Genomic DNA, 24,232 nt, shown 5'->3' with positions numbered 1-24,232 from the left:
ATATTGCTGAAGCCTGGCTTGGAGAATTTTTCCAGTGGTCCTTAGGAAGCATCAGTATGTGCTGGAGTCCAGCCCCCTCAGGATCCAGGGGAACCCTCAGGAGAAACGGTGTTGGTGAATGAATGAATGAATGAATGAGAGAGGAAAGAATAGAAGCTGATATTCCTTGGTTTACACAGAAAGCTAATAAAGCCCCGAAACAAGGAACTTGCTCTGTTCATGGAGGCCACAGGTGCCCTCCCGGTCTTCCAAGGGAGTGAAGACGCAAAGTGCCTCCTCGTTCAGGTCTTAGAAGCCCAGGCAGATAAGTGAACACAGAGAGCTTCTATGCTCCAAGGGATCCACCTGAAAAAAATAATAAGAGAGAGAAAGAAAGAAAAAAAAGAAAGACACGGGAGACCAAGCTTCCTCAGTGAGTGAAGCCCATAAATTTATTTTCAAAAGGGACTTTTATACCTGGACTTGTACATAGAGGGAAATGAAAGATGCAAGGTCATGCAGAATCAGCCCAAACACTCCAGCAGTTTTGCACTTATCAAAGTCAGGATTTTTTCTGCATACCTTTCCTGCAAATGATGTTGTGTACATTATCTTCTGGCCTTGGAGGCCTGCGGTCATTTTATGACCCTCTTTTGATAAAGGCTGCTCAACGAGAAAACTTACTTTCCCTTGAAGTGTTTTTTCTTTATATTTCTAATCTATGTCAGCCTCAGAAAGTATTAAACAAGGTTACATTTCTCACGGAGCAAAGGTGCAGTGAATTACAAGAAAGAACCAATTAGCTCAAAGGTCTGATGTGGTTAATTTCAAGGCTACACTTGTTTTTCTTACATTCCAACTATGTTAACTAATGCACTCCCAGGTACACAGTGGATAAGAGACATGGGAACTTAGCAACAAGCATTGGCCCAATAACGAAATCCTACACCAGCACTACTCTAATAACTTTTAACTCTTTGAAAGGCTCTGTGTTTTAGGCTTCCCATGCCTCTCACAGTTGGGAGGCTGTTAACAATCATATGCGTAGCTGCAAGAGTCTGAATAAACCTGCCAAGCAAGCTAGAATGCTAACAGAGCATGTTTGATTTGAAATATTCCTCTCATGTACAGGAGACTTATTAGCTAGAGCCCTAATGTTGATTTTCTCCAGAGAAAGGTGGTCAGGGATAGCCCCTGTTAATGTCAGGAGAGTTGGTGAAAGGCACAAAATAGTAAGACAGACAGATTCTGGTTTTGGGGTAGATGCTCAAACTGGTCCAGGGAGTCCCTTGAATTCTGATCCGCCTTTGCCCCTCAGATCTTCTCCACATGACCTTTGTCATGGGTGGTATCTCCTGTGGTGGCTCCCGGCAACCATGAGCAAAGCTAGTGGAGGTGATGGAATTCCAGTTGAGCTATTTCAAATCCTGAAAGATGATGCTGTGAAAGTGCTGCGCTCAATATGCCAGCAAATTTGGAAAACTCAGTAGTGGCCACAGGACTGGAAAAGGTCAATTTTCATTCCAATTCCAAAGAAAGGCAATGCCAAAGAATGCTCAAACTACTGCACAATTGCACTCATCTCACATACTAATTAAGTAATGCTCAAAAGTTTCCAAGCCAGGCTTCAGCAATACGTGAACCGTGAACTTCCAGATGTTAGATATGATTAAAAGGAAAAATTACAATAAAGCAAATGTCCTAGAAAGGTTACTGATTGTAATAGACAAACAAAAATGTTTGCTCTAGAGAGTGAGCCACACTCTGAGGCCAGGGTGGGCCCAGGGTGGGGGCCGTGCAGAGGGACATGGTCTCCTGACCAGGCTGGAGCCTGCTCTCCCTCAGTCCTGCACTGCAGACACCTGGTGGCAGCTGTGCAGCATGCCAGGCTGGTAAATAAACACCCAGAGAGTTTCAGGAATCAGTATGAAATCACACTGTCCCCCATTAGCTGGCCTTCCAAGGAGACAGGAAGGAGATGGAGCAAAATGCAACCAACTAGCTACTATTTTGGCAAGAAGAAGGGACAGGAAATACAGTATTCATTGGAGAAGTAAAAAGTCCGCCCAAATTAGGAGCCATCCATGTTTAAGAATCATTCTAGTGTGAGGTAAAATTTTACATGCCTCTATTTCATTATGATCTGGGGTTTTGGCTCATTAGACAGTGGCAGTGTGGAAGCCATATTTTGTGATGGGGAGTCACGTATAAACATCACAATTGTAGTTTCTTCCTGTGCTGTCGCAAGGCTCCCTGGACACCAAGATCTCCAGATTCTGGATTTGTCTGGCACCCTTCTGACATTCCAGAGGGCTTAACCCAGGACTGCACGTGGTCACCCTTACTTAACAGATGCATTGCAATGAAATAAAACTTGTGATTTGGCCATCCTCAAAACCACAAATTAAATTAACATTTCTAATAACTGTCGTTTACCTTTCAAATTCTGCCAAGAACATGAAAGAGAAAATTAGTGACATTTTATTTTGATAGATACCATAGCAGGCATTTTAGTAAAATCATGTAACTAATTCATAGACTGACAATAAAATGTCCCTGACAAGTGTATTTTGTCTCAAAATATAACAGAACTTGTTCATTTGCAGATGGACAGGCAGACCACCCATCTGTACCCACAGCTTACTGCTTCTTTCCTCTCAAGACCATCAGTCATTCTGTCTCTGCAAGAAGTTTAGTTCAGTTTTATAACCAGAGAGGAGTTGAATAATTCTGTTCAAACCTGTTGTTCAAAAGAGAATAAAGCCTGAGGACAGCGCCCCGAACCTGCCCTTCCTGGGACAGCAGGTGGAGAAGCCACACCTGTGACCTGACCCTTGAGTCCCAGAAGCATGACAGTCACAGAGCTGCAGCCCTCTCTATACCCCACCTGCCAGGCCCAAGGCTGCTCGGGGGACAGGGAGCTGGCTGCGTTCACACTGTCTTTCACTGGCTGACCTGTAGCCTTGGTCCAGTCACATCACTTTCCAAGGACTCATACATTGTCTCTCACAGGAGAGAGACTCACTTTCTGAGGACTCACAGGAGAATAGCCTTACGGGAAACAGAACTTGTGTGTGGAAGAACAGTCTCCCTTGTTTCCTCTGTCTTACTGAGCTATGAAGTTGTTTACCGCTGGACCATGGTCCCAAGGGAGAAAAGGATGACATCACTCGTAGTGTTCCCTCCAATATGGAAACTTTATAATTTCATAAGCAATTCTACACCCACATATTGTACTATCTAAACTAAATTGCTCAATGCAAGTAAATAGATCCTTATGTATTATGAATACTCATGCTTGTTTATCAAATACTCCAGCTTTCCCAATCATATATGTCCTGGTGTTAAACGGAAGAAGGTAACTTTTCTGATGTAACTGTTTTGGTGATTGAGCATCCCCATTTCCAACAAGTTCAGAAGATTTTTTACCCTTGCTTATTTTACCCTCCCTATGGAGGCAAGACTGTACAGGCTACATTGTAAAGGCAAAAATGTCTGTGTGACACAGAAGAACGGCCTTACAGGAAACAGCACTTGCCTGTGGAAGAACAGTCTCCCTTGTTTCCTCTGTCTTACTGAGCTATGAGGTTGTTCCCCGCTGGACCATGGAATTTAGGGAATCAAAGCTGAGGGGCGGGGATCTGCTGTTCAGTGCCACAGGAGTCGGAGTGGGTGCCGAGGGAGGCTTTGCTTGTGGGCTCCTCTGTCATTTCTCCTCTGGTTCCAGATGCAGAGAGGAAGCTTCCCCCTTAGGACGTGAAGTTCGGCACAGCAGTCACTACCAAGCTATAATCTCTGCTGGTGGACCTTCTCTTCCTTTGGGCAGCCCAGATGACAATATGGATCTGGTGGTGCCTGGATGGGCAGAACTCAGATCGAATGGGGCTGTGGCCACATCCTGTTGGGTCTCTGTAAACCACATGGCACCCCATTCAGTTCAGACATCTGAGGGGTAAAGTGTGAGGGTGTGAGATTCTGGGGCCCACCTCTCCTCTGAGGTACCCTTGCGCTCCTCACTGGTTCACGTGTCACCCATCATTGGTCATCTCCTCTTTCTATCCTCCTCCCTCTGGATTCCCAAGCTCCACCACCAGCCCCAAGCTCTGTATCATAGCGATTCGCACTGAGCAGCCATCCTGACTCTGGGAGAAGTTTTTCTTCCTTTAGTGTTAGTACTGCTTTCCAAATCCATGCGAATTCTATAAAAGCACGTAAGATATTTCCTTCAACTTCAACTCGACCATCTGACCATAAAGAGTGAAAATCAGCATCAACCAATTAGAACACGAAATAAAATGAATGTGAAGCTAACTGCAGGGCATTTGACACTCGGGTTTTTATTTTCAGAGCATGCAGGAGCAGTGCCTCCGTATCTTTGTATAAAGATACGTGACCATGGAATCAAAGAGGCACACAAAACAAGGTTTCCTATTTCAGTCTGGAGATGCGTCAGCAGAACTCCCTGACAGGCAGAAGCGTTCTGAATAATGAGGAGTGCTTCAGCATTGTGCCGGACATTTCTCTGCTTCCACATTTCAGGACTCTTCTGGACAACCTAGATCCATTCATAGAAATGCAGAGTAGTCTTGCTACTGGATGTCAGTTGGAAATAAACAAAAGGGAAACTTGGCTGGTTTGTGATGTGCAACTGAAAGTATAAACATTTCAAATGTAAGTTCAAAAGGGTGGTGTTCAAACTGATATAGAAACACACGTTTTACTAAAGGATTTCTTCAAGTATGCTGGCTGTAGGTCTGAGTTTTTGTTTGTTTGTTTTTTGTTTTCGTTTTTGTTTTACTGAAAGTTTGAGAATCTTTTCTTTTAAAGTTTCCTATACATCAAAATCAAAATCAAACTTACCCCGGAGTTGAGCGTGAATTAACAAGAAGAGATCTTTGGGGTAACGTGGAAATCTCTCCAGGTGAGAGAGGCAGATGTGGAAGGTGAAGTTTTATAAAGTGAGGTGATATATTGATTAACTACATGGGGGAATCCTTACACAATGTATATAGATGTCAGTTCACCATGACGCACACTTTGTTATCACATTTCAATAAAGTTGAAATAAAGCAAAACCACTGGTTTACAGGTTGATTTACAGTCAGTGTCAGTGTCCCCACTCATGCCTGTGCTTTAAGCACTGTGTGTATTCATGGACAGTGGGTCCTGAACAGGGTGGATGTTCACACGCCTGAATCCAGTCAGACCCCACAATCAGAAGCACTCTTAGTATACCACCTGTATATACATCCAGTGCGTCACCCCAGGATATATCCTTCTCTGCTGTTGATTGTCATCATCTATAAAACAAGCAGCATAGTTATCTCACTAGAGAGTTCTTTGTTTCTACGAATCTCACCTTTGGTAAGAGATACAACCATTCCATGTGTGTGTTACAATTATTACTTATAAAAAATTCAAATCTCTTTTCCTTTACACTAATTATACCTTCTGTGTTTAATTTACCAGATGACTTTAACACTCCCTTGTTCTGAGTTGTGCAGTGTTTTGAAATTGAATTTTAAAACTTACTTTTGCTTACTTTAATAAATTGCTTGTATTGTTAGTTTGGGCTTCCCAGATGGCTCAGTGGTAAAGAACCTGCCTGCCAATGCAGGGGCTGCAGGAGGCTTGGGTTCAATGCCTGGGTCAGGAAGATCTCCTGAAGGAGGAAATGGGAACCCACACCAATATTCTTGCCTGGAGAATTCCATAGAGAGAGGAGCCTGGCAGGCTACAGTCCATGGAGTCACAGAGAGTCAGACACAACTGAGTGAGCATGCATGCACACACTGTTTATCCAGCTCGTAAGGATGGAAAGAATATCAAAAGTGATAAATCATCACCGCACTCTCTTGTCTCCTTATCTTCTTCAGGTGGTGAGACTGAGCCCCACAGGTGGAGTGAATTCCCAAATCCACGCCCAGCGTGTACCTGGACGGGGCTTAACCCCAGTTAAACATATTGATGTGGGAACAGAGATGATACTGAGAGAACAGTGGTTGCCTGACTGAGACACCACTGATACCCAACTCTTCCATGTTGCCAAGGTGGTGAGTGGATTGCACTTTACATTTTGAACTTAAAATGATAGTCTGCTCTCCAATAACTGAAATTCAGGGAAAAGTCAGGAAGGGGCTTTGTTGTATCTGAAGTTGTAATCAGTTTGCTTTAGGGAGATATTTTTTCTTACCACAGAGAGGAAACATTTTGTGAAATAGTTGCTTAACCTTGTTGCACATAGCCTGTATTTATTTTTATCAAGCTCAAAACATGAACAAGTTTTAAAGTTTTTCCATTAGTGATATTACAGTTAACAGTCATGGCACTTATTAAATGATTTGTGGTCACCATCTTTTCTCAATCCAGTAGCTTTCTGAGTTGTGGGGGAGGGAAATGTCTGTTTCTCTAGCATTGGAACCTAAGAAACACAGAAAACAGATTTACAAAAATATGAAACTCTAAAATAGATGAAGAAAGTAAATCTTATGACCAGATTATGTGTAGACAAACTGTGTCAGGAGTGCACTTTGCTCAGCTGTTTTGCTTTATTGATCATGAAACAGCTTTGCTTTTGAGATCAACTCTTTAGTCCACTTATTTATTTGTTTTGGAAAAAAACCATTAAATCACTTCATATATTCATTGCACACAAAGCTATGTGTTCTAAGAGAACCATTGTAAGGTGAAGCAGATGCAGGCAAAGAAGGTTAATGTTGCCTTAATCAGGGTGGTGTGACAAACTGAGGCTTCATAAATGACGGATCCCATTAGCTCCATGGGGAAAGAGCCTATTTTCAGGAGAATGGTGAGCGTACTGCTCATAAGCATCAATGTGTAAAAGGCGCAATGTGTTTGAAGTATGACAGTGGGTTTGATAAACTGTGGATGTTGCCCATGAGTTTGAAGGTGGGAATCTGTAAGTGTAAGTCTCAGTGATGGCAGATGTCTGAGGGCTGGTGTGTGAGGATGAGGAGTTTGGCCTTCTTCCTCCAGCCTCTGTGGGGTCCATGGGGTGAGTTACCCGTGGCAGTGGCTGGCTGAGCACTGACTCAGGGAGAAGTAAGCAATAATTGAACCCCAGGCTGGGAGTCACAACCAGCCTCTTAGAAGCATCTTCGGTACCTGTCTAGTACTTGACTTGTACTCACTAGCTGAAAAAAAAAAAAAAAAAGGCAATTGTAAAGAGTTAGAAATTCCTTATTGCAAAATTCAGACTTAAATTCAAGAAAATAGGGAAACTACTAGACCATTCAGGTATGACCTAAGTCAAATCCCTTACGGATATATAGTGGAAGTGGCAAATAGATTCAAGGGATTAGATCTGATAGACAGAGTGCCTGAATAACTATGGACAGAAGTTCGTGACATTATACTGGAGGGAGTTGTCAAGACCATTCCCAAGAAAAAGAAACACAAAAAGGCAAAATGGTTGTCTGAGGAGGCCTTACAAATAGCTTAGAAAAGAAGAGAAGTGAAAGGTAAAGGAGAAAAGGAAAGATACACCCATCTGAATGCAGAGTTCCAAGGAATAGCAAGGAGAGATAAGAAGGCCTTCCTAAGTGACCAATGCAAAGAAATCGAGGAAAACAATAGAATGGCAAAGGCTAGAGATCTCTTCAAGAAACTTAGAGATACCAAGGGAACATTTCACGCAAAGATGGGCACAATAAAGGACAAGAATGGTATGGACCTAACAGAAGCAGAAGATATTAAGAAGAGGTGGCAAGAATGCACAAAAGAACCCTATAAAAGATCTTCAAAACCCAGATAATCATGATGGTGTGATCACTCCGAGAGCCAGACATCCTGGAATGCAAAGTCAAGTGGGCCTTAGAAGCATCATGACAAACAAAGCTAGTGGAGGTGATGGAATTCCAGTTGAGCTATTTCAAATCCTGAAAGATGATGCTGTGAAAGTGCTGCACTCAATATGCCAGCAAAATTGGAAAACTCAGCAGTGGCCACAGGACTGGAAAAGGTCAGTTTTCATTCCAATCCCAAAGAAAGGCAATGCCAAAGAATGTTCAAACTACCACATAATTGTGCTCACTTTACATGTTAGCAAGAATGTCTCAAATCCTCCAAGCTAGGCTTCAGTGGTACATGAACTGAGAAATCCCAGATGTACAAACTGGATTTGGCAAAGGCAGAGGAACCAGAAATCAAACTGCCAACATTAGCTGGATCATAGAAAAAGCAAGAGAATTCCAGAGACACATCTACTGCTTCATTGACTATACCAAAGCCTTTGACTGTGTGGATCACAACAAACTGGTAAATTCTAAAAGAGATGGGAATAAATACCAGACCACCTGACCTGCCTCCTGAGAAATCTGTATGCAGGTCAAGAAGCAACATTTAGAACCGGACATGGAACAATGGGCTGGTTCCAAGTTGGGAAAGGAGTACATCAAGGCTGTACATTTTCACCCTGCTTATTTAACTTGTACACAGAGTACACCATGAGAAACGCTGGGCTGGAAGAGGCACAAGCTAGAATCAAGATGGCCAGGAGATATATCAATAACCTCAGATATGCAGATGACACCACCATTATGGCAGAAAGTGAAGAGGAACTGAAGAGCCTCTTGAAGGTGAAAGAAGAGAGTGAAAAAGCTGGCTCAAAACTCAACATGCAAAAACCTAAGATAACACACTGACATAAATCACAGCAGGATCCTCTATGACCCACCTCCCAGAATATTGGAAATAAAAGCAAAAATAAACAAATGGGACCTAATTAAAATTAAAAGTTTCTGCACAACAAAGGAAACTATAAACAAGGTGAAAAGACAGCCTTTGGAATGGGAGAAAATAACAGCAAATGAAGCAACTGACAAACAACTAATCTCAAAAATATACAAGCAACTCATGCAGCTCAATTCCAGAAAAATAAACGACCCAATCAAAAAATGGGCCAAAGAACTAAATAGACATTTCTCCAAAGAAGTCATATGGATGGCTAACAAACACATGAAAAGATGCTCAACATCACTCATTATCAGAGAAATGCAAATCAAAACCGCAATGAGGTACCATTTCACACCAGTCAGAATGGCTGCAATCCAAAAGTCTACAAGCAATAAATGTTGGAGAGGGTGTGGAGAAAAGGGAACCCTCTTACACTGTTGGTGGGAATGCAAACTAGTATAGCCACTATGGAGAACAGTGTGGAGATTCCTTAAAAAACTGGAAATAGAACTGCCATATGACCCAGCAATCCCACTGCTGGGCATACACACCGAGGAAACCAGAATTGAAATAGACACGTGTACCCCAATGTTCATTGCAGCATTATTTATAACAGCCAGGACATGGAAGGAACCTAGATGTCCATCAGCAGACGAATGGATAAGAAAGGTGTGGTACATATACACAATGGAGTATTACTCAGCCATTACAAAGAATACATTTGAACCAGTGCTAATGAGGTGGATGAAACTGGAGCCGATTATACAGAGTGAAGTAAGCCAGAAAGAAAAACACCAATACAGTTTACTAACGCATATATATGGAATTTAGAAAGATGGTAAGGATAACCCTGTATGTGAGACAGCAAAAGAGACACATATGTATAGAACAGTCTTTTGGATTCTGTGGGAGAGGGAGAGGGTGGGATGATTTGGAAGAATGGCATTGAAACATGTATAATACCATATAAGAAACAAATCACCAGTCCATCAATGCAGGATACAGGATGCTTGGGGCTGGTACACTGGGATGACCCAGAAGGATGGTACAGGGAGGGAGGTGGGAAGGGGGTTCAGGATTGGGAACATGTGTACACTTGTGGCGGATTCATGTTGATGTATGGCAAAACCAATACAATATTGTAAAGTTAAATAAATAAAAAGTCCCATCACTTCATGGCAAATAGATGGGGAAACAATGGAAACAGTGACAGACTTTACTTTCTTGGGTTCCAAAATCACTGCAGATGGTGACTGCAGCCATGAAATTAAAAGATGCTTGCTCCTTGGAAGAAAAGCTATGACCAATCTAGATAGCATATTAAAAAGCAGAGAAATTATTTTGCTGACAAACTTCTATCTCGTCAAAGCTATGGTTTTTCCAGTAGTCATGTGTGGATGTGAGAATAAGACCATAAAGAAAGCTGAGCACTGAGGAAGTGATACCTTTGGACTGTGGTGTTGGAGAAGGCTCTTAAGAGTCCCTTGATAGTTCTTGTTGTTCAGCCCCTAAGTTGTGAGTGACTCTTTGTGACACCATGGACTGTAGCAGTCCAGGGTCCCCTGTCCTTCACTGTCTTCTAGACTCTATCTAATTACATCAGGTCACCCCAAAGCTGCCTGTTTGAACCATGATAGTTGGGTCTCATCTAAAATTAGCTGTGCTTTGACATATCAGTAATTTACAGTGGTGAGCAGTTAAAAACACTGCAACGAAGCACCTTATTGTCCTTATATAGGGGCATGATTGAGGATCATATAGAGATATTTTAAAAGCCATTTTTAAAAATGAGGTAGCAAAATGAAAATGACTCGTCTGTTGGCTTTTAGTTTCAGGTAAAGAAATAAATTGAATCTTAGTCACAAATGTGGTTTATTGCAAAGACAATATAATCACCTAGGTAGGCTTGCTTTCCGCTTTCCCTGGGAATTAGGAAGCTCTCAGTCACATCCACAGTCCATCATTAGTAAACGAGAAAGCTTATAGAGTGAATTGTGATGCTCATTTGCTTACCTCTCCTTAGTTTTATTTGTGCTACATTTATTTTTTGAAAGCCACCTGCGTAATATTTGGAATAAGATTGAATGTAATTAATTTAATAATTGATTTGGTAGTTGGGAAATGATATAATTTAGTTAGTGCTCAACAAATACATGTTTTTGTATGTACTAATTTAACACACATGTACTTTTTACTTACCATATACAGGGTAAATGGAGAAAGCAATGGCACCCCACTCCAGTACTCTTGCCTGGAAAATCCCATGGACGGAGGAGCCTGGTAGGCTGCAGTTCATGGGGTCGCGAAGAGTCGGACACGACTGAGCGACTTCACTTTCACTTTCCACTTTCCTGCATTGGAGAAGGAAATGGCAACCCACTCCAGTGTTCTTGCCTGGAGAATCCCAGGGATGGGGGAGCCTGGTAGGTTGCCGTCTATGGGGTCGCACAGAGTCGGAGACGACTGAAGCAACTCAGCAGCAGCAGCAGCAGCATACAGGTAAAGGCTAATTTTGAAACATTTTCAGTTGACATGCAAATGATTTCTGAGCTATTGAGCTGCACTCATTAAAATTGGCAAGAACTGGGGAGATTCATTATATATCATTATTTTGCACATCTGTGAATATAGTCTACAAAAGAAACATGAGGTATATTCTGTATTACATAAGCTTACTTCAGGCTTGCGTACTCAAAGAAAAAGAAAGTTAGTCACTTAGTCAAGTCCAACTGTTTGTAACCCCATGGACTGTAGCCCACCAGGCTCATCTGTGGGATTCTCCAGGCAAGAATACTGGAGTGGGTTGCCATTTCCTTCTCTAGGTGATCTTACCAACCCAGGAATGAAACCAGGTCTCCCGCATTGCAGGCAGACTCTTTACCGACTGAGCCACCAGGGAAGCAAGTCAAGTGTAAAATCTCTGATCTGTAAGCTGGGAAAAAAAGATGTCATAAAATAAGTCCGTGCAAAATGGCAATGTGACGCAAATGGTAAGAAAAATTGCATATCAGGTGATTCTCAAACTGGTGGTGAAATCAGATAATGGAAGGATCTAGAGTCACAGAGCATCTCTTCAGTGCCTTCTTCCTGAGATGAGGTAAGTGGTAAGACCGTGCACTTCTTACGATGAGGTCAGATAAAAACCTCTGCTTCCACCAGGAGCAGCCTTCTTCATGCTCCCAAGCTGGTTCCATCTACCCTCCCCAGCCCATAAATCCCACTGACTCCTCTGGCACGCGATGTGATATGTAATTATGTGTGTGCTCTTTGATTCCCCACAGCGTGATGTGTGTGAACTGCATCCATGATTCATACATGGATTTATGCACACATTCCCTTGTAGGACACTTGGGTAGCTTACCTGTGAGATGTTATAAACAGTAAAGTGCTGGACAGCCCAACACCTGTCTTTTAGTAAACACATTAATTATCTGAGTTTGAATTAATTCCAGCACAATGTCAGAATTCAGATATCTTGTGGGGAAAATGAGCAAACGCCTTGGAGACCCTTCACATCTCAGACCGTGTCCTTCTGGCCCCTTAGGACCACTGAGGAGCTTCTCGGCTCTGCACTGTTGCCATGTCAAGTACAGAATGTGGTGCTCGATTCCTTTCCCCCCAGCTGGGGTTCTTAGGATGGCACTGCAGCCCACGTGCAGAGCCGAGCAGACGCCCAGGAAACGCTGGCTGCTGAGCGCCCAGTCACCTTCACTGAAGGTCTGTCAGAAATACTGCTGAGGGTTGGGTCACTGAGGCCACCTAATAGTGGCTGCCATTGAAGGACAGTGCATTTTCAGGTCTCTAATAAACTAAGTGTAAACATTAGCTCCATGAAACTTCAATTAACTACAATAATATGTTAGTGATTCTTTATGCATTATCTTAGAAGTAATGCTCATTTATTTCAAATATGCATATGAACGTATACACACGCAGACATGCATGTATACTGCTTGCCTATTCATATTGTATATAAACGTGGTCTCTTGGGGGCTCTCGTCTTGATAGTATGTATCACTGTAACCAGTGCCATAGATCTATGGTATATATATAAACGATATATATGGCACTGTTTTCTCAGTGTATTTATCAGACAACTATAGCTTAATGAAGCTTAAACATCATGCCCTCATCACCTGCTAGTAGTGATGTGATAGAGAGGTCTTTTTCCACAACATCAGGAAAATATAGAGAATTTCTCTGGTTCTGGGATTGTTTTTGTATTTTTAGCGGAAAAAAAAAGGAGATGCAGGGTTAAAAACCCCAGTAAATGATGAAACAACTGGACGGTCACTGTACAACAGTGCATTCCATCTTCAGTAATGAAATGATCTCAGACCTTCATTTACCCCAAGATTGTACAAACTAATGAAATAAATGACTTTAATTAAGTACTCTAAAGTATTTTACATAGTCTATTTCATATGTTTCCCATTTCTTTCTCCGACATGAAAAAGAGATAGATTGTGGGAAAATGAATTGATGATGAAAGGTAACCACCCATAGCTTTCCATGGGAAAAGGATCACACACATACATAAGAAGGCTTAGAAGTGAAAGCGTTCTATTGACTGCTCTTCAGGTGATACTGGAGAGTGTTCACAGCCAATCACCTGACCCAGACTCATTTTCTGGGAAATGTCAGGGTTAAGATAATGGTCACTGTTATATCACAGAAAATGGTGACCGAAACTTGGGGCTCTAGCAAAGCTGTGGGTCAGCATCCTGAGCACCTATCTCATCTGCAGTTGACAAAGTCACAGGTGCTGTTACAGCACTGTCTCCTCAGCACGCTCCTGTGGTGAGATCAAGGGGTTCGAGGGCATTCCATCACATAGTGCATTCTCACCCTCTGTTCTTCCCACAAGAAGGAAGTGGGGTGGGGAGAGGGAGGTAGACCACATAATACTCCTAATCCTGTCCCAATTCTGACATCAGATTCTGCAGTGCCGTTCACTATGGTTTCAAAATTGTTTCTTCTGGAAAAACAAAGGACAACAAATTTTCATTACATTTGTGTTTTCTGTTTGCAAAACAAAGAGACTGATTTAAGTCTCACTGTGCATGTTGTCTCGACAGCCTGGTTTCTTTCCATCAAAAAAAGCATCCTTATATTCCTCTAGAGAGATAAACCCTTTATGGCAACACCCAAAAGGACTTTTTAAAATGAACCCAAAATATACAGTGTTGATTTTAGGCTTTGTGGGCAGAGGAGTTTCCAAAGTGGGATCATTTCTGTAAACTATGTTCCTCTCCTCCCAGTAAATGTCAATAGCAGGATGCCAGGTCTGCCCATCCTGTGGACTCTGCTTCCTGTTACAAATAGGGTCCTCAGAGTCCCCATGTGCACATTACAAGTATAAAAGTAAACATCTACTATAATACGTGTACACTTATCATAGGATAGTGATTATGAGGCAGGCATATCAATACATACAACCAATTTTCAGGAATTGTAAAAGCATTCATTTTGTCAAGGATCAGAGTCCACACAGCACGCATGCGCGCGCGCACACACACGCACAGATAGTTTTATAGCACTATTATTTCATGTATCCATTAAATTAGTGTTTTAAGTGGCTAATCATTCCTGAGAGCTCTGCTGAGCGCAGAACACAGGGGTGATAAAGGTACTGTCTCCCAGATAAAGCACTTTTCTGAGGACAGGGACTACGTTTCAGGTGACGGGATCTCTCCACAGTGTGGGATGAAGGTAGCAGTGTCATTGGAGCTGGGGCGAGAGGTGAACCATTTTAGGGAACACAGGACCACCCACGGTGACTCTGAACAAGTGTTCGCAGGCACACTGGCCACTGTTTCTCTTCCTCAGCCAGAGGCTGTCTCTGCTCCCACGGACAGAGGGGATGGAGCACAGATAACACACATGAGCATCGAAAAGGAGATATCAATACAAGTAACCCTTCCCTGAGAGTATTTACTTTAGAAAACCTGTAATCACGTTCTCTCTCTTCTGAAGTGTGTGTAAATCTTTTTAAAATCTAAGTCTACCAACATCAGATCCAGGAATATGCTTCTCAAGGACAAAGGAGTTAATACCTTGAAATGTCACCATCAGGGACATGATACCCTGTCTCCTAGGTTCTGTGGGTCAAAGTTCCCACTTAGCCCAGCTCTCCTGCTTCCCCACCAAATAGATAGACACGACCTGGAGTCGAGGAGGGCCTCCAAAGGAGCAGACTTCAGAAGTCAGTTCATCTGAAGCTTCAGATGGGGCTTCCCTGTGGCTCAGTCAGTTAAGAATCTGCCTGTAATGCAAGAGACCTGGGTTTGATCCCTGGGTGGGGAAGATCCCTTGAAGAAGGGAATGGCTACCCGCTCCAGTATTCTTGCCTGGGAAATCCCATGAAGTCGCAAAGAGTCAGACACGACTGAGCAACTAACACTTTTCTTCAGGTGGGTGGCTATGGAAGTCAGAAACAAATGAAAAAGGATTTTGAGATGCGCTGTCTGTGGGGGGGTCTGTGGGTGGAGCTGGTTTTATGAGGAAGACTTTGCAGGGTGTGAAGGTCATGGAGGGAGCCTGGCTAGGTCTGGAAAGGGGAGGATCTGTCACTTCTTGTTTGAGTCTTTGAAGACTGGCAGCCTGTTTCTAAGAGCTAAATGAACCTACCTTTCTCCTGTTGAACATTGGTTTCATGGTCTTTAGGTTTGAATGGAATTATAATTAGCATTGGCTCATTCAACAGCAACTGTAAATATAAATAATCGAAAGTGGTTTAAAATGGCTGGGAGAAATAGCAATAACCTCAGATATGCAGATGACACCCCCTATGGCATAAAATGAAGAAGAATTAAAGACTCTCTTGATGAAAGTGAAAGAGGAGAGTGAAAAAGTTGGCTTAAAGCTGCACATTCAGAAAACTAAGATCATGGCATGTGGTCCCATCACTTCATGGCAAATAGATGGGGAAACAGTGACAGACTTTATTTTGGGGGGCTCCAAAATCACTGCAGGTGGTGACTGCAGCCATGAAATTAAAAGATGCTTGCTCCTTGGAAGAAAAGTTATGACCAACCTAGACAGCATATTAAAAAGCAAAGACATTACTTTGCCAACAAATGTCCATCTGGTCAAAGCTATGTTTTTCCAGTAGTCATGTATGGATATGAGAGTTGGACTATAAAGAAAGCTGGATGCTTTTGAACTATGGTGTTGGAGAAGACTCTTGAGAGTTCCTTGGACTGCAAGGAGATCCAACCAGTCCATCCTGAAGGAAATCAGTCCTGAATATTCATTGGAAGGGCTGATGCTGAAGCTGAAACTCCAATACTTTGGCCACCTGATGCGAATAACTGAACTCATTTGAAGAGACCCTGATGCTGGGAAAGATCGAAGGCAGGAGGAGAAGGGGATGACAGGGGATGAGATGGTTGGATGGCATCACCGACTCGATGGACATAATTTGAGTAAACTCCGGGAGTTGGTGATGGGCAGGGAGAGGCCTGGCATGCTGTATAGTCCATGGGGTTGCAAAGAGTCAGATATAACTGAGTGAGTGAACTGAACTGAACTGAGGGGCATCATATGTAGCACATATTCAAAAAACAATGCTGATAGCTGTTTCCTATACAAACCTTTTTTCAGGTCTCAAATTTTCTAACTGCCAGTGCATTTTGCAGTTGGTGTTTAATTAGTGTCTCTTATCTACCCCTCCACAAAAGCTAGTGTGAACCTAATTATGTGCCTTATAACAGATTCTATTTTAGAATTATGGTAATGTTGTACCTTAATGTCAACTGTGAAGAATTTTGTTTAAAGACCCACAAGTAAGGAAACAGTATCTTCATACCATTAAATACAAAATGTTTTTAACCACAAAACAAAATGAACCAGGTAACAAAGCTCAGACTGGAAAACGTAATATGAAAAGAATGCTGCTTGTATCCTGTAGCATTAAGTACATTTTAAAGCAGAAAGAAAACACCAGATTTACACTTAATTAACCCAGCCTAGCTCGGGGCTTGTTAGATATTTAAAGCCCACATGACTCTGGCACGTACTGGTGTCCCTGAGTTTCTTTTATGACTTTGCCATTGTCATTATGTAGGAAAATGAACCTGAGCTGTGCTTGCAATTAGTATCTCTGACACTAGCCTGGGCTTGTGAGCTCACTGAGAGGTCACATGGGAAACCCTGCAGCCTGCCAGCCTTGGAAGAGCAGGCCCATGTGGATGCTGCTGCAGGATGGCCTGCATAGCCTGGGCCTGCAGCCTACTGGTCATTAACTGCTGCTTCCAGCAGCCTGTTCCTCTTTGAAATCCATAGTTGTGTTATGCGTTCCATAGTCCGCAATGAGTTTGCAAAATATTTTCAGTGAAAACTTTGCAAATGTTGGGAGAATTATATTCTAGAAGCTTTACAGTGAATGATTATTTTATGAGTACTCATTAAATACTTAGTATTTTTTAGAAATATCAAATAAGGGGTTTTTTTGAGTCCCTCAAAGTTCCAAACCCATTTTATAAAACTAGAATGAAATTTAACTAAAATTAACAGAAAATGGCCAAAACAGTTATGCACTTGTTAATGTTTAGAGTGTGCTTTGGTCTTCATAGAAAATTAATAATAGGGATTTTAGGGCTTCCCTGATGGCTTAATGGTAAAGAATACCTGCCAATGCAGGAGATGACAGATTGATACCTGGGTTGGGAAGATCCTCTAGAGATGGAAATGGCAACCTACTTCAGTGTTCTTGCCTGGGAAACTCCATGGACAGGTGAGCCTGGTGGGCTATAGTCCACGGGGTTGCAAAGAGTCGGACATGACTTAGTGACTAAACAACAATGTAATTCAACTGGATCAACTCAGTTTTTTCCTGCCTTTCTCATTTTAATTCATAACAAAGTAATTAAATAATAAAACTTCCTCTAGTAAACTAATCAGTTTCAGTTTTTTATTCATAATCCTTTTAATTCAACAATATATGATTTTTGTCCACTAACCTACTTATTAAAATTAAATGGAATTTCTGGATGTAAAGTATACCTATATTTGCACTATTAAATTGGTTCTTAGAAAAATATTACCATGGAAATAAAATAACAGTAGATTTAGTTGATTGATTACATTATTAGTTTTTTAAATTCTTCAAAATAAATAACAGTTGAATTATTCAAATATAAGGAGTTGTATGTAAATTGGAGGATTAAAATATTAAGCAAAATGGCAACATGGCACTTATAATATTTATGGACTGCATGCTATTAGAATAAAATCAAAACAAAGATATACAAACACAAATACACTGAATGTCTCTCTTGAACATATGTATATACATTATGAAGTTAAAAGGATTAGAGTAGCAATATAAAATTTGTGAATTTTTAACTTCTTTTTGATAAGGCTGGTAACTGTAGAATTTCCCAAGTATTTTTCAAGATGAAATCAATCAGACAGCCTCAACACCATGTTCCATTGGCTGCGAATTCTGTCACGCCCAGGACCAGGGCAAACCTCTCCTCTCTGAAAGGACTAGGAAGGTGTGGAGGTGGGCATGGCAACCCACTGCAGTATTCTTGCCTGGAGAACCCCATGGACAGAGCAGCTTGGCGGGCTACAGTTTATAGGGTCAGTCAGACACAGCTGAAGTGACTTAGCGCACACATACACACAGGGCCACTGACCACACCATGTCTGTCCCTTTGTTCTCTGTGTGGCTCCAGTCTCTGAGACTCCCGTATCCTGGGGAGGAAGGAAGGTGTGGGAAGGGGCAGTTTGGTCAATTCTAAGAGACATCCAGCTCCTCTAAGACAGGCCTCCGGTCTCCCTGCCCACCAGCACTGCCTCAACTTCTCCTCCCCAGCTCACCTGTCTCAGTAACCCCTGGAGCTGCTGTGCACTTGGAGCCAGGTCTCGGCTTCACGACAAAAGACAGTCTCGCGATGCACTGCTGAGTTGCTGAGACTGCGCCTTCTCTGCCCCAGCGCCCCGCAGACAGGCACTACCTGGCACAGAAACTCATTTATAACTTAGCAGGAGTCTCTTTAGCGAACAGCAGGGGGCTGGATTTTGTTTCTAACATGTTTAAAGATGCTTAAAAAGTGTTTGAAAAGTGCAGGCATGGCCTTAAGAATTTTGTTCCTGGTGCCTGGCAGCAGAGGCAGAGCTGGTAGGAGAGGGGACAAGAGAGAAAGGGGATGTTTGCTTTCGCTGCCCTGAGGCAGGGCCCACTCTCCCACCACCCCTTCAGGGAAGACTGTGAAGGCTGGTTCTGTGTCACCGCGGCTTCACTGAGGGTGTCTGGAGAGCTGGTGGCATGGGTTTCCAGACGGTGTATGGGGAGTCTCTGAAAGAGATCAGTATTTGGACCTATAGACCCGAGCAAGGCAGACCCTCAACACAGGGCTTCTGAGCGCATCAGCTGAGGGGATCTGGGAAGTGCTAACAGCCAATTTCCAAAATTTGGTCCCCCCTACACAGGGGGACCCCAACACAGGGCAGCACTTCTGCCCCAGGGCCTGTGCAGAGCACACGGACAGACAGGGCAGGGCGCTTTCCACCTGCCCGGGACAGACCCAGGACCAGGGAACAGTAGCATGGGGTCAAGGAGGGCAGAAAAGCGAGGGAGCCCGTGCATTGTGCCATGTTCAGGGAGACTATTTTAAACCTATTATCCATGTTTTTAAATTTTAATGTCTTATTTTTATATTTACCCTGATGGCTACAAAATAAGCTGCTTTCATTACTTCCCATGCTGCCCTTTAATCTGAGCCGAGGGCACTGTGTAATACTGGGACGAGGCAAGGAGGTGGCGGCTCATAACTGGCTTCTCAGGAGAACTTAAGCTCTTGGAGAACCTACTTACAGGATTAGCAGAGAACTTTCGAATCCAGGTCAGCATGAGCAATAAGCTCCGTCTTCATAGTGAGGGGCTGCAGATTCGCCATCAGCAGCAGCTAGAGGAGGGGCAGTTCTGAGTTCATATCAGGAGGGTAGGGGGGACCAAGTTTTGGAAATTGGCTGTTAGCACTTCCCAGATCCCCTCAGCTGATGCGCTCAGAAGCCATGTGTCCAGCAGAGGAAACTCATTTCCAGACAGCTGACCCCAAGGACCCAATGGAAGCTATAAAAATGGCCCCTCGTTATAAAGCATTTTTCTGCCAACAGCATAAAGTAATTGCCAGCAGGTGATTCTGTTAAATGACCAGTACATCTCTGTGAAGCCTGACCCTTCAAAGGAACGGCTTATAAGAGATGTCGTTTATGCTCTGAGCATCCTGTGCTGGATGCCCCTCTGTCAGCAGGAGTGCAGCCACCCTGCCTTTGCACAGGGCACACCTTCTTGAGGCTTCCAGGCCATCCCAACCACCCTGAGAGACAGATGTGACCACTTCCCCCAGCAAGCAGTGACTGATTCATTTAAAATGCAAAGAGGGTACATGCAGAGCAGAGAGACAGCAAGATCAGGCAGATTAGTGCCAGGGCTCCTTAGTAAGCAGGAAGGGACATCTATCTGAAAATTCATTTGCCTATGCAGGTTAAGTAGGTTTGAGCATCTCTTTTGTACCAATCTTAGGTTAAACTCTGAGATACAAAAATAACCCCAAGATCACAGAGATTGTCAACACACTAGAAAGTAGGCAGAAAGCAAAGGTGAGGCACACAGAGAACTGACGATAAAGCTAGTCCTGTCACTAAGCTCACTTGCAGAGAGGGCTTCCTGGAGCTTGAGATGATACAGAGCCATGGAAGGCACTTATACATGAGTTTTGAATCACATTCTACAGATTCCGTGAGTTGAAAGACACACGAAAAGCATTTAGAGTGAAGTATGAACAAAGAAATACCTGCATAAATATTTCCAGTAGTAAGGGAAAGGAGAATATTCACAGGATATCAAAGAATGACTCTGGGCAGTCTGAAAGGTGCTCTATATAACTGTACAGAGACATATTTTAGAAGACATGCCAGCACATGCTCTTCAGGATCAGTGTTAATGTCTGTGTTAAACAATGATGTGCCTTTAGCTTTCCAGCCAAAAGTAGAACTTAGTTGACCACAGAGATTACTCTTAAATTTCAGTCACAAGTAGCATTAACATATTTTAATACATTTATTTCTCAGATATTCTTAAAGCAGGCATAGGCATTAAATTTGCTGAAATCCATCATCAAGAATGATCTCAATGACGAATAATCAGGAAAGGCCAACGTCACAGCTAACATGAACCTGGAGTACTGATTGAAATAAGTGACAGACCTCCCAGAAATTTAACAGATCTGGGAAATGGCAGAGCAGAAGGACGGGTGCTCAGTTTCTTCTGCAAGAACACCGAAATTGCAACCAGCCATCTACAGAAGTATGTTGGAACCCACCAAAAACAGAAACCCCATGCACAAGGACAAAGGTGAAGCTGCAAGAAGACTGTAGGAGGGACACAATCAACTTTAAAATCAAATCTCCTACCCGCCAGAAACCCTTAGAGGGCACAAGCCAAACCTTGTGTGCACCAGGACCCAGGAAAAGAAGCAGTGAGCCCCACAAGAGACTGGGCCAGACCTGTTGTGAGTGTTTGAGGGTCTCCTGTGGAGGCATGAGTCAGCAGTGGCCTGCCTCAGGGACAGGGGCACTGGCAGCGGCAATACTGGGAGGCGTGGCATGTGGTATAAGTTCTGTTGGAGGAGGTAGCCATTAGCCCCACCATGGAGTTGTCCGGTGGGCACTCCACAAACTGGAAGACAGTTATACTGAAGAAGTCCTCAATCTGTTGTAAAAGTTCTAGCCCCACAACAGACTTCCCACCCTGGGGATCTGGCAAAGGAACTGTAAATCCCCAGGGAAACAGACTTTGAAGGGCAGCAGGGTTTCATTATAGAATGTCCACAATACTGGGGAAACAGATTCTTGGAGGGCTAAAGCAAGACCTACGCAAAGGACCCAGGATAAAGGAGTAGTGATCCCTATGCCCTCTATAACCTACCATTGAGACTACAGGCTCTAGGACTGGACAGCCTCAGGCCAAACTACAGGGAGGGAACACAGCCCCACCCATCAGGAGAAAATTGGATTAAAGATTTACTGAGCACAGTCCATCAGAACAAGACCCAATTTCCCCCTCAGTCAGTCTTTCCCATCAGGAAACTTCCATAAACCTCTCATCCATCTCCATCAGAGAGCAGATAGAATGAAAACCACAATCATAGAAAACTAACCAATCTGATCACATGGACCTCAGCCTTGTCTAACTCAATGAAACTATAAGCCATGCTGTGTAGGGCCACCCAAGACGGATAGGTCATGGTGAAGAATTCTGACAAAATGTGGTCCACTGGAGAAGGGAATGGCAAACTGCTTCAGTATTCTTGCCTTGAAAACTCCATGAGCAGTATGAAAAGGCAAAAAGATAGGACACTGAAAGATGAACTCTCCAGGTTTGTAGGTGCCCAATACGCTATTGGGGATCAGTGGAGAGAGAACTCCAGAAAGAATGAAGAGATGGAGCCAAAGCAAAAACAATACCCAGTTGTGGATGTGACTGGTGATAGAAATAAGATCCAATTATCTAAAGAGCAGTACTGCATAGGAACCTGGAATGTTAGGTCCATGAATCAAGGCAAATTGGAAGTGGTCAAACAGGAGATGGAAAGAGTGAACATCAACATTTTAGGAATCAGCAAACTAAAATTACTGGAATGGGTGAATTTAACTCAGATTACCATTATATCTACTACTGTGGGCAAGAATCCCTTAGAAGAAATGGAATGGCCATCATAGTCAACAAAAGAGTTCAAAATGCAGTACTTGGATGCAGTCTCAAAAACGACAGAATGATCTCTGTTCGTTTCCAAGGCAAACCATCCAATATCACAGTAATCCATGTTTATGCCCCGACCAGCAATGCTGAAGAACAGTTGTTGAACGGTTGAATGGTTGTTGAAAGCTGAATGGTTCTATGAAGACCTATAAGACCTTCTAGAACTAATACCCCAAAAAGATATCGTTTTCATCATAGGGTACTGGAATGCAAAAGTAGGAAGTCAAGAGATACCTGGAGTAAATTTAGCAAATTTGTCCTTGGAGTACAAAATGAAGCGGGTCAAAGGCTAACCGAGTTTTGCCAAGAGAATGCACTGGTCACAACAAACATGCTCTTCCAACAATACAAGAGAAGACTCTACATTTGGACATCACCAGATGATCAATACTGAAATCAGATTGATTATATTCTTTGGAGCCAAAGATGGAGAAGCTCTATCAGTTCAGTTGAGTTCAGTTGCTCAGTCGTGTCTGACTCTCTGCGACCCCATGGACCACAGCATGCCAGGCCTTCCTGTCCATCACCAACCCCCAGTGTTTACTCAAACTCATGTCCGTTGAGTCAGTGATGCCATCCAATCATCTCATCCTCTGTCATCTCCTTCTCCTCCTGCCTTCAATCTTTCCCAGCATCAGGGTCTTTTCAAATGAGTCAGTTCTTCACATCAGGTGGCCAAAATATTGGAGTTTCAGCTTCAGCATCAGTCCTTCCAATGAATATTGAGGACTGATTTCCTTTAGGATTGACTAGTTGGATCTCTTTGCTGACCAAGGGACTCTCAAGAGTCTTCTCCAACACTACAGTTCAAAAGCATCAATTCTTCAGCCCTCAGCTTTCTTTATAGCCCAACTCTCACATCCATACATGGCTACTGGAAAAACCAAAGCTTTGACTAGATGGACATGAATACAGATTGCCAACTGTAGGAAATGAAAGACATCTTCATGGAGGGAGGTGCCCCTGGCGCCAGTTATATCCAACACCTGTGATCTGACTTCTCAACATCTCATGCCACTGTCATCATCATAACAACTATAATCTCCTGTTTAAACAATTTTTGGTTTAAACCCTGTTAAGTATCCCCTAGGTAGTATTACTTTCTGTGATTGCTTCATCATTCAGGCAATTGAATTGTATGATTGAAATATTAGGTGATATGCCTGCAAACATGAAGAAATCCAAACATCTAGTAGATTGAGGATTGTTCATTTTTCAAATTTTTCAGAATTTAGCATGCTTATGGGTTTTCAATAATTTCTGAAAAACTTCAGCAATCCCCAAACACTTATTTGTAAATTCAATAAATAATTGCTATGTTCATTTCACATGCTGAGCAAAAAATGAATAAAGATTCTGAAGAGCCAAGAGAGGGGGAGGGAAAGCAGAAGCAGGTAACATCCTTGAAACAAAGGTAAAAAAAAAACTTCTTATGAAAATACACTGTTTGCAGTTGCTAATCCTCAATGCTAATTCCTCTCTTTCCATCTTCAGTTGTGTTGAGTGTGTGTGCGATCAAATGTGTTTCCGTTCTTATGCACATATTTTATATTTTATCATAATAACTGAATACTAAATGTTTCACTTACTTTGCAAAAATTATCATATACTTGAAGAACTATGCTTAAAGGTAAATACCACCCACAGTTATTCTAGCTCTTACTCAGACCCTGAGAATTTCTCCATAAAAGTCTTGTCAAAAACAGTGATTTGCTTTGCATTTGTTGGCATTTTGTTGAAAGCAGCTGCAGATGATGCCACCTTTTGATGGCAGGAGATGAATGT

This window comes from Ovis aries, chromosome 26 (assembly GCF_016772045.2).
Source record: "Ovis aries strain OAR_USU_Benz2616 breed Rambouillet chromosome 26, ARS-UI_Ramb_v3.0, whole genome shotgun sequence".
Taxonomy (NCBI): Eukaryota; Metazoa; Chordata; class Mammalia; order Artiodactyla; family Bovidae; genus Ovis; species Ovis aries.
Note: the sequence above shows the minus strand (reverse complement) of the source record.